Source organism: Aplidium turbinatum, chromosome 8 (genome assembly GCF_918807975.1).
Source record: "Aplidium turbinatum chromosome 8, kaAplTurb1.1, whole genome shotgun sequence".
Lineage (NCBI taxonomy): Eukaryota > Metazoa > Chordata > Ascidiacea > Aplousobranchia > Polyclinidae > Aplidium > Aplidium turbinatum.
In genome coordinates, this window is record NC_137479.1 from 17,843,514 (window position 1) to 17,854,540 (window position 11,027).

Consider the following 11,027-nt stretch of genomic DNA (forward strand, 5'->3'; position numbering starts at 1 on the left):
AAAATTGGGGGCCCCAGAAACCAGGGGGCCTGAGGCCTGTGCCTCGTGTGCCTCGTGGTTAATCGGGCCCTGGTGATAAAATATCATATGACGTCATTTGTTAGGTTTTCTTCAAACGCCAAATACAATATTTTTCGTCAACATAGCTAGGCCTATACCTATAATGAATAAAGTTTTTAACTTGTCAAAGAACTGAGCAAACTTGCTGCAAGTCAACATGAAAAACTGTAAGATATCATATAGGTAGCCAACCAACTTTACTCAATGTTTTGTTGCTTAGATTAAATCATGACTGTATTAGGCTGTAGCCTACAGTATTTTATAAAAATAAAATAGATGCAATACATATATTCATATCAAATTGCAATGTTCAACTAATCGTGTGCTTGTTTTTGCGTACAAAAATTGAAAAAGAATTCAAAAAAGTACAAAGCTGAAGAGTAGCTTACTCTAGGAAGGATTCTAAAACAAAAGTGGGTAAATTTTTCAAACCAAATAAGCTACCATCTTCTTGTTATATCGATTTGCTACAAGGCGTAGCCTACTGGATTTGCTATCAATCTCTTTATCTCCTAGCTAGCTGTAGCCTAATTGAGCGAGTTTCTGTGATACGTCGATAACAATATTGATAGGATAGTTTCACGATTAATTTCAATGAAATGTAGGCTAATGGATGAAAAGTAGCAAAATTTGTACAGATGCAAACGATTGTAACTTTTCTTGCCGCTAAAGACTAAAGTTATTTCGTAAGATCTGGCATTTAACTAAGTAATCATTTCCATTATTTCTTTTTTAGTTTGGAGATTCGAAAATTCAACAGAGAAAGGAGTGGCTGTGGCTCGTTAGTTGAAGTTAATTATTGGTAGGTTACTAAATAAAAACAAACTGGACTGAACTGTAAACAGTAATTCAAAATGCTCATTTCATGCACCAACAAAAAAACTGACGCGATATAAAATAAGAGTCAGAGCATAGTTTTGTAATTTCTTCATGAGATGCAGAGATATGATCATTGATCAGATGCATGTAATTGTCATACAAATGAGGATAATGAAAATCATTGATCAGTGATCATTTTACTTTACCCACAACCACAAGTGCTTACATTAGTGTAACGTACTGTACACTCGTTAAAAGTAAAACTGTCTTTAGCAAAAAAAGCAAAACTGTCTTGTAAAAAGCAAAACTCATTAAAACTCGTAAAAAAAAACTGTTTTGCAAACATTTGCAATCACGCCGTGTGTAGCTGGATATATAATCCATACAATGTTGACGTCAATAGAAAAATGTTGATATGAATTCATCAACTTATCGTAACATTGTCTACTCGTGTTTTATCAGAAAAAAAAATTAGTCGGACAATGTTTCTAGTAGCCTAAAATCCCTACATGCACGAAGGGTGCACCTGCATTGTCAGCAGTGGTGCCACTCCTAGTGTTTTTCCACTAGATCTATTGTTTTTGGGTTGCATCTAGTGTTTTTTTTTTTGCTATCTTGTGTGTTTTTAGCGATTTACCGCTATGTTGGTGTGCATAAGTTTGGACAGTGTTCAAAGTAGCCCCACCTATTTTTGTTTGGCTGCATCAATGTGTTTGTAGTGCATTTCAAAGTGGACTCGAGTTTTTTGTCTAGTTACACCCAATGATGACCAAATTTGAGATATTTAGCTTAAATACTTTAAAAAATACACACAAATGACTGTGAAAAGTGTTCAAAGTAGACTAATGTAGGTAGCGTAGCCTAGCCTACCATATGGTACCAGAGGCTTACATTTCGTCGCTTACATTTGATCAGGGCCGGATTTAGCCTAAGCGCTGCCCTAGGCAGATACGAAAAGTGCCGCCCCCCCAAAAAATATTTTTCGATGGTGCGCTACGATTTATATTTTCAATTCCTTACAAAAAGTTATTTGCACTGTTTATTTGAATACATCAATGAATGTCATTGTATAATGAACTAATTGTTTAAAATCGCTTCCGCCGGGCTTTTTCTCTTGCAAACAAATCAATAATTTCTTCAAAGTCTGTAGAAACAAGTAAAGATGAGTTAATCCTCAAAAATGTGAGATCATTTATGAGATCATTCATTGTTTACGCATCAAGGCAAGTACACCAAATAGCCTGCAACTTTTCCATCAACCTAAGATTGACTAAAAACATTTTTTCTAGGCTCTTAAATTTACTAACAGTGAAACGAACCGAACAAAGATTAATAAAAATTGCACAGACAATGCCTACTTCTCCATACTAAGCAAAAGCAAGACAGATAAATAAAAGAAGCGCTAAGCAGCACATATTGTTGAAAACCAATCAAGCGTGAAGTACTCTAGGGGCGATAACTTGCCATACATGACTTGCCGCACTGTTTATAAATGTGTGTGATGTGATAACATATTTAATAATTCCTAGATTCATAATTCCTATATATCTGTTGTGAATTATTATATTCACCTACAGTATTATCAATGTAATATATTCGTATATTTTGCCGCCCCCCAATAATTTGTCGCCCTAGGCAACTGCCTACTCTGCCTACTGCTAAATCCGGCCCTGCATTTGATGAGTGTGGAGTTCTTATGCTAAATTTGAGGAAAATTAGGGAAAATTTTGTTCGCCCCCCAAAATGTTTTACTCTTCTACGGCTATGACTTCAGGGCTCTCACTTTCAAGAAAATTCAGTTCTACTTTGAAATTTTAAGGACTTTTAACACTCACTAACGCCATTAGCTGTCATTTTTGTACATTATGCATGTAAATGATCGTGTATTTATGATGCTAGTGTTTTCTTGTGAATCTAGTGTTTTTTTTAGTCAAATCTAGTACTTTTCTATGACAAGAGAATGGCAACACCGCAACAGTGATTGTCAGTAGCTAGAACAGGTTTTAAATAAATCGTTCAGCTGATGCCCTCTCAATGCATTGTTTGGCACATGAACATTGGACATGTTCTTCTTTTGAAATCTCTTCCAGAACATCTTCAAGATTTTTTTAACTCAGTTATAAAAACGGCAGTGCAAACATTGCAACTGTAAGACACATTTATACACTGTATAGGCTACTCGTTTCAGCAAGAATTTTAAAACTTAGAGAAAGATCGAAAGAATGTCCTTTATACACATCTTCCGCAAGAATCAATATAGGTTATTGACCAACGCTGTTCAGCAACATTTAAAGTTCAAATGAATGCGTGATTGAAAAGAAAGTTATTAATTAGAATATTTAGTGCGGAATTAGAATTGAATTGTAAATTAGTGCGTAATCTTTAATCTTTTTTATTTGACCCATTTCTATTTCCTCAAAAGTCTGCGGTATACTAATACCTTACCTCTGTGAAGTGTGATGTAATATAACCTTGGTAAGAAACTTTAAAAGTATTAATAAAGTTATTCTAAAAAACCATTGCCGATTTGTTGACACTTTCATTCACTGTCCTGCCACAGGCTAAACAATTTTATCAGGCTACGTTCTTCAAAAACGGAAGGAAACCTTCGATGCAGCTTTAATCATAGCAGCTGCCCAGGCAGAAGTAACACTAGCTTATGCTGACGCAGTGAAGCCCAATTAACCTGCGACGAGCACTTTTTTTCACAGACGTAACCACTTATGACTAAGTTAGGGCTTGGCTATATTAATCATTTTACTTAGCGTGTGTTGTGATAACATAGCCTATAGGCTATGCTACAATAAAATTGACAATAGTTTAATCATGGTTAGGCTGCGTGTCAAATTTATAAGAGTTTAAACAGGTTTTTATAAGCAAACTAAGGTATTAATCGGTAGCCTAGTTCATTGGCAACTGAGATTATTTGGAAGAAGAGCAATTAAATAAGCTTGCATTGAGTACAGCGCTGAAGCAACATTCTCTATAAACAGGATTACCATAGTCAAGTGATCACTCCACCTCACAGTTTTCGAATAAGCGGCGAAGTTCATAAAATTTACAAGAAATTATTTTCTATAGAATATGCTACAATTTTGTTGAAAATGCCTTGCAAATCAAGAATAAAAAACTACACAGTAATCAGGAAGCTAGAAATGTTTGGGCCTTGCCTGCACGTAGAAGAGATACAAAAAATTAGAAAATGGATTTAAGATAGGAGCTATAAAAAAGGCATTCACACAGTCAGTCAATGTGCCACGATAGATTTCGGAATTCTTGAATGTGTCGTAGACCAAAAAAGTTTAAAAACCACTGTAGTATAATAAGGGGTTGTTCTTTTAATTTTATCCGCTAGATGACGCACGTAGTTTACAACAATACAGGATCAACAATACAGGATTTAAAAGTGCCAGACAATGAGATAAAAATCTCTCTATTGCCTGAAGACACTTGGTTGTAGCTTTCAGGTTATGCCCTACACTCATGGTGGCAAGTCTTGAAATTGTTTGACAAACTTGGCTTAATTTCAGGGTGTAAAAAATCAAACTAAATCTGCATGTTCACATTGCCACCACTTTAGAAAACAGCAACCCATTAACTTGCCTAAACCAAAATTTGGCAGAAAACAATTGGTATCACCGTTAACCATCTCAACCTCAAGTTCTACCTTAATCGCCAACTTCCAGCTCTAATCAATGCATGATTTTTGCGAAGTCCAATGACTTTTTTTGCAACATACTGTGCATGAATGAAACGTAAGAATGCCAGACATAGGCTACAGTCTTACGTCTATGCGTTCCGATCTCGATGGCTGCTTGATGAAGAATATCTTGCTTCTTGGAAAGTTGTCAAACAAGCTTTGATATCTCCAGCTATTCTCATCCGTGTAGCAAGCAGCACCTTTACTTCTAAGTGTTTTCTTCTTTCAGTCAACCCTAACCCAGCTTCCATGAAGTCTATGTGAATATTACGCAGTCACTACAACGCATCACACTCTTAAACCCAACATAAACAGAATATGTAAATCCACAACAACTGCGTGCCACTTTTGTCTTGACAAAGTCAAATTATTTACAACCTCATTCCTTGAAAACAAAAACAGAACAGAAGGTAGCGCAGTGGATTAAGCATATATCGGAACCTCACGTGTGGCAAAATGTTCACAAATCTTTACACTAAAGCACGTGTCGTACAAAAAAATTATCGGAAAGATGTTGTTTCTTGGATATTAACGAAGCTGAGATATGTTGTTATAGTAAATTACCACTTAATGCAGTTTGGCACTGCAAATTTTAATTTGTTAAATTCCACTTTTATGGGCAGAAGATGTTGGTTATCGATGCAAATATACTAAAACTAATCCGACAATTTCTCATTTGATCCAAATGGTTATAAAGGAATTTAGCAATCAGAGCGGAACATTACCATAAGTCCAGGGCCGGATTAACCATTAAGCTAATACAGTCCCGTAGGCTGCCGGGGACCAGGGGGGCCTCGCCCCCCCTGGCAAAATCCCAACATTCTCGAGCAACAGCTACAATTATAATGATTCAATTTTTTCGGCCCCCCCTCGCTCTGCGGTCTGGCTACGGCCCTGGGCTAATAAGGCTATAGCCTTAGGCCCTGGAAAAATTCGGCCCTCAATTTTTGCAAGGCTGATAGTGATACAGATCCAGTAACAGTACAGTACAGTTTTTGCTGAAAAACGAATGACTGAGTTAGTGAGTTGAGTCAATACATATGAAAAGCCCATTTTCAAAACCACGTAGGGCCACTTTTACCGAAATTGAGTTTAGAGCAGGGTTTTCAACCTGGGGGTCGCGAGCTGTTTTTCGAAGATTCGCAAGGCGCTTGAAATTCCAGTGTAGGCCCTATTGTTTTCAATTTTTTTTTTTGCCAGAAAAGATTAAAAAGTGTTTTTTTTTCGCAATCCTCCATTTCTCTACTTGAGGTTATTATATCGTTTAAGCTTTCAGACGTTGCAAAGGCTTTAACTACTGTATAAGCATTCGATATTTTTCACGAAGTTCTTGTTGGACTACGTTGTTTTGTGCAGACTAAAGTTAACCAGTAACACCGCTATGGTAAAAAAGCAAAATTTTGTAGAATCCTATGCAAAATATAGATTTCTTAGTATCGTTTTCAATGGTAAGTTATTGAAAAAAATTAGTGCAGGCTATTTTGTTTGAAAGTTCTTTCAGCAACAGGTGCACGCATTGACAAACGTAATACCTGTAGTAAAAATATGAAATACCAACCATCTCACTGAAATTGATGTAAATAAATCCATAAAAGATTGCAATAAATTCAACCGGTGAAAGTGCGAAAACGTAGATTATTTTCATTATTTTTTTTCTTATTATCTAGCTATAAGCTTGATAGAAAATGGAAGTAACAATCGGAGGAAATGTAATAAAAGCCGTGATAACATCGCAAAAAACGTTTTTCGTTTCGGAAGTTTACGTTGGAACAGCAAAACTAAACATAACTGGATGTCGTCATCAAGCAAATTTGGTTAAATTTTGCATTAAATATGCTTTTGTTGAATACTTTTATATGGGAGGGAGGGGGGCAAGACAACATTGATTGCTCTGAGAGGGTCGCGGTGGAAAAAAGGTTGAAAAATGAAAACCCCTGGTTTACAGTGTCATTAGGTAAAGTATTACCATAGGTACCTACTCCATTTCTTTCTTTCTATAATCTTTTACATCTGCTTCAAATTTGACAATAAAAAATTTTCTGTTCTGTTTATGTTATTTTGCAGATGGTAAATAATTTCAATTTTTCATATAGGCTATGTATTTTTATTACTTTTTGTAGCTTGGTTTGCAAAAATAGACCCTTCTCTAGTAAACAGCCTTAGGCCTACAGTACCCTTAATCCGGCCCTGCATAAGTCCATAAAGTTTGAGAACTTGAAAAGGCAGGAACTGAAATGTAACCACATGAGAGAGTAAGGCCTAAACCCGAACTATCAAGCTCTTGGCTGATAAAACTGTGCAAGTCAAGCTAGTGCACAAGTCTCCGCCCTAGTCATAAACGCTATAACATGACATTAAAGATTGGAATCGACCAAGACATATAGGGTGAAGTGTATTAACAGCATTCAACCAAGCAAAGCTGTTTATGTCGTTCAAGGTTAAGTAACAGTTTTGGTTGAGGTTAGAAAATAGTAAAGCAAAGGTCAACTAGTCAAGAAACAAAACCTATCAAGGCTTTGTCAGTCCGAGAATACAGTACATATTCAAAAGGTAGTGAATGATGAACCAGCTACTTCACCTTGTATTTTTGGTCGATTGCAATCTATGATCAGGGGCGCCGGAAGCGGGGGGGGGCAGGGGGGGCGGATGCCCCCCCTGCCCTCAATTTTTCTGCAGATGGAGGGGCAGGGGGGCAATGGTGCCCTTTTAAAGTCATGTAAGCTACTGCACATTTTGCAATATAACAATTTCTGCTATTCGTTTTTAGCCTAATAATAATCTTTCATTTTTGCCTCAAAATAATATTTACGGCACGAAATTTTGCAACACAGTTTCAGGCCTTAAAACTCTTTTTTTTTTCGGCAGCCACCGTGGCCTACCGGGAGCTCCTTCTCGGCGGCCAAATCTGCGTGCTTGGAGGCCAAAATACAAAATAAAAATAACGATAGCACAAGTAAATAGAATTAAACTTGCAACAATGCTAAAATGATCATTAAGCGTTGTTGAAGTCTGGGCTTGGGCGACGTCCTACAATAGAATCGTTGCACCACGCAATAACTGCTTTATCGGGATTGTAATCCAGTACTGCGGGACCATCTAACGACACTCGCACGAGTGTCTCCAATGTGGCTGATTGTAAAGAAGTTCGCCACTCCCCTAGAATTCTTTTTAGCAACGAAAAACAACGTTCGACATGTGTTGACGTCTTGACGATCACGGCAAGGTAATAAGTATTTCAATGATGTGAAGGACATTACTAAAAGAAGCATAATTTTTGCAAAATATGATCAAAAAATGTTTGCCCTCGGATGTCAACTAACGTAGTTCTCCTTTTTAACAACGATTCAACGTCCGACAACATCGAATCGACATAAAAACGACAATATTGCCAGCCGATGTAAATTAGCACAAACAAATATTCCCGCACAATGCAACAGTGGCGATTATGACGCGCTGACCTAATTTTGCGTCACTCTTTGATACTACATATTTTCGACAGTTAATCCAAGATCATTATATTGCGAAATTAAATAATTGGCAGAAGAGACCGGCGGCCAAACTTGGCCGATTGAGGAGGTAGCACCGGCGGTCATTCAAGCACTACTTAGCGGCCATGGCCGCAGGCTGCTCTAAGACTTGACAGTAGGTTACATCATTATAACATAGCATGATGCCCTTCTTTGTATGCTGGACACGTGTAGGCTATCATTACTCAATACACAGTGAGCTGATAGATTAGCATTATCGCTATATCTTATCTTAAAACTTTAAAAAAAATTGGCCTTTTAGTAAACAAAAGTGCCCTTTTTTCGTAATTCTGCCCCCCCCCAGTCAAAAATCGTTCCGGCGCCTCTGTTTATGATGTCGTCACTTTTGACCAGGGCGGAGAGCCGGAGACTTGTAGGCCTACACCAGCTCCGAAAATTGTTTAGGCTATTCGCTCGAATTTCTTTGGCTAGTTAAAATTTTTTGTTGTTGTTCCAAGAATTTTTCGATTTACACTTTTCGATTGTTTTATTGCATTTATTGTCACCGAAACAAAAATTATCAAATCTACAAACCCTTATCTAAAACTGTCTGGTTTAATATAACAAGCTCGCTTGAATTGACCAAAATAGCCCAAAAACTTCAACGTTGCATTAATGAAATTGAAATTTACACAAGTCTATTGATAAAAACATAGCATGCTTATCTTTTGATAATTATAGTTGACGCGTGCGAAAGGTATTAGCGCGAACTGTGGTCTGTGGGTCTAAGTTCGAATCGAAAAAGATGGTCACATAGCGTGGGGCTTTTTCAAACTTTAACACAAACATAGCTACTCCACCCTTATTGCAATGTCATAACAGATTGCAACATTATGAGTTAAGCTAATGTCATTAAATTTACACAAGCTTGACAATTCACATAAATTTGGTCCACATTAATCAAACTAGGCCTGTTGCTGATATGCACACGTATGCAAAATTTCCATTTTTGTGTTTTACTTGACTGAGCTTTGTTAACTCGGTATGATAGGCGGTGGGCCTAATGTGGGCGTATAGCTTCTAACTTTTGATCGCTAGTTCCGTTTCTACCAGTTTAGCTGAACGTCAGTGCAAGCCACAGTAAATTTTAGACAAAAAATAATCTAAATGCCCCACAAAAACAGAACTGATGAAGACTTTGCAGATAAATTCTCTGTTTTCTTGAAACGCAGATGCATTTTCTGTTCAGTAACAGGTGAACGAAGTGTCAACCAGTTCAAAAAATGTATTGATTATTTGTAAACAGCTACGTCAGGCAGCATCAGCAGGTTCGATCATTGTGCAATCGCTTAATTGTTCTGGTAATGTCTGGCTTGGGATAAAATCATTTACAACTCAGCTGAAAAGCACCATTGTAGCTGAATATAACATTGGACACAAATTAAGTAGAGAAGAGCAACAGGTTTTGTCAGCAACGCAAGTAGCCTATATGGTTTCATAGTGGACAATTTAAAACAGGCGTAGGTTATTGACTGTTGGCACTAAGACTATAGAATACTGATTATTGCAATCAAAACAGGCAGTTATTCGTAGTGATTTAGCAAGAAAGGGGGTCCACGCCCCACGGGATACTTTTGGCCTCGGGCCCAGGATGAATTTAGGGGTCTGGAATCAGTGGCGTACTGTGACCATGTTTGGGGTGTGGATAATTTAAAAAAAATTTCAAATATATGCTTGATTTGCGCAGTGACTCTTTATATCATATCACACTAGTTTATTTTGATATAGCCTAATTTGAACAGCCATTGAGCAAAATGCAAATCTAGTGTGTTTAAAGCCTGCCTTAAATATACACCCAAGAAATGATCATCGTACTCCACTGCCTGGAATCTTTCTAATGGGCCGGGAAAGGAAACGCCACACATACTTTAGCTATTCTGCATTTTATAGCGGTGTTTTGTTTTGCTGCCCCAGGTCGGCTATGTGATTAGCAACCGGCTCTCAATGGCCCTGCATATAGAGATCATTCAGTCGATAGAGTATATAGACATTAGGCCTAAAAATTCATTTTATTCTCTTACTCCATAAGTCGCACACACGATTATTAAAATGTTTTTGTTAAAAATAAAAGTTTTACCAAGAAACAGTAACTTGAGTAACAATAATAATGGTGATCAGTGGGCTACAACACTTGAAAATGCGTTATCATTTGGTCGTTTTAACGATTTAGTGGTACAGTAATATTTTACGTGGTTTAGACTTCTAAGCAACAGGAATAGTAGAAATAGTACGGATTCCTATGTTATTTCAATCTGCGCGGTTCGTGGGCCATAACTTAATGCTCTTGCTATCAGGGGCGCCGGAACGATTTTTGACTGGGGGGGGGCAGGATTATGAAAAAAGGGCAGTTTTGTTTACTGAAAGGCCAATTTTTTTAAAACTTTTAAAATAAGATATAGCGATAATGCTCATCTATCAGCTCACAATCGAGCAAATGATACATGTGTCCGGTGTACAAAGAAGGACATAATGCTATGTTATAATGATGTAACCTACTGTGTCGCAGAATTTTGTGCCGTAAATATTATTTTGAGGCAAAAATGAAAGATTATAATTAGGCTAAAAGCAAATAGCAGAAATTGTTGTATTGCAAAATGTGCAGTAGCTTACATGACCTTAAAAGGGCATCATTGCCCCCCCTGCCCCTCCATCTACAGAAAAATTGAGGGCAGGGGGCATCCGCCCCCCTGCCCCCCTCCGCTTCCAGCGCCCCTGCTAGCTATAAAGCCTATAATTTACAAAAGCTAGTTACACATCAATAGGCTACCACGCAAAAAGTAAACTTCATTTCAATAAAAGGTTAATTGATGCACATTGCAAAATTTCTTTTAATTGCGCAGATTTTATAGTGTTTGTACTACCCGACGTGTCCAAAGTACAAGGACAAGGCTGAAAGGTGAATAGTTTATAATTTATACCAC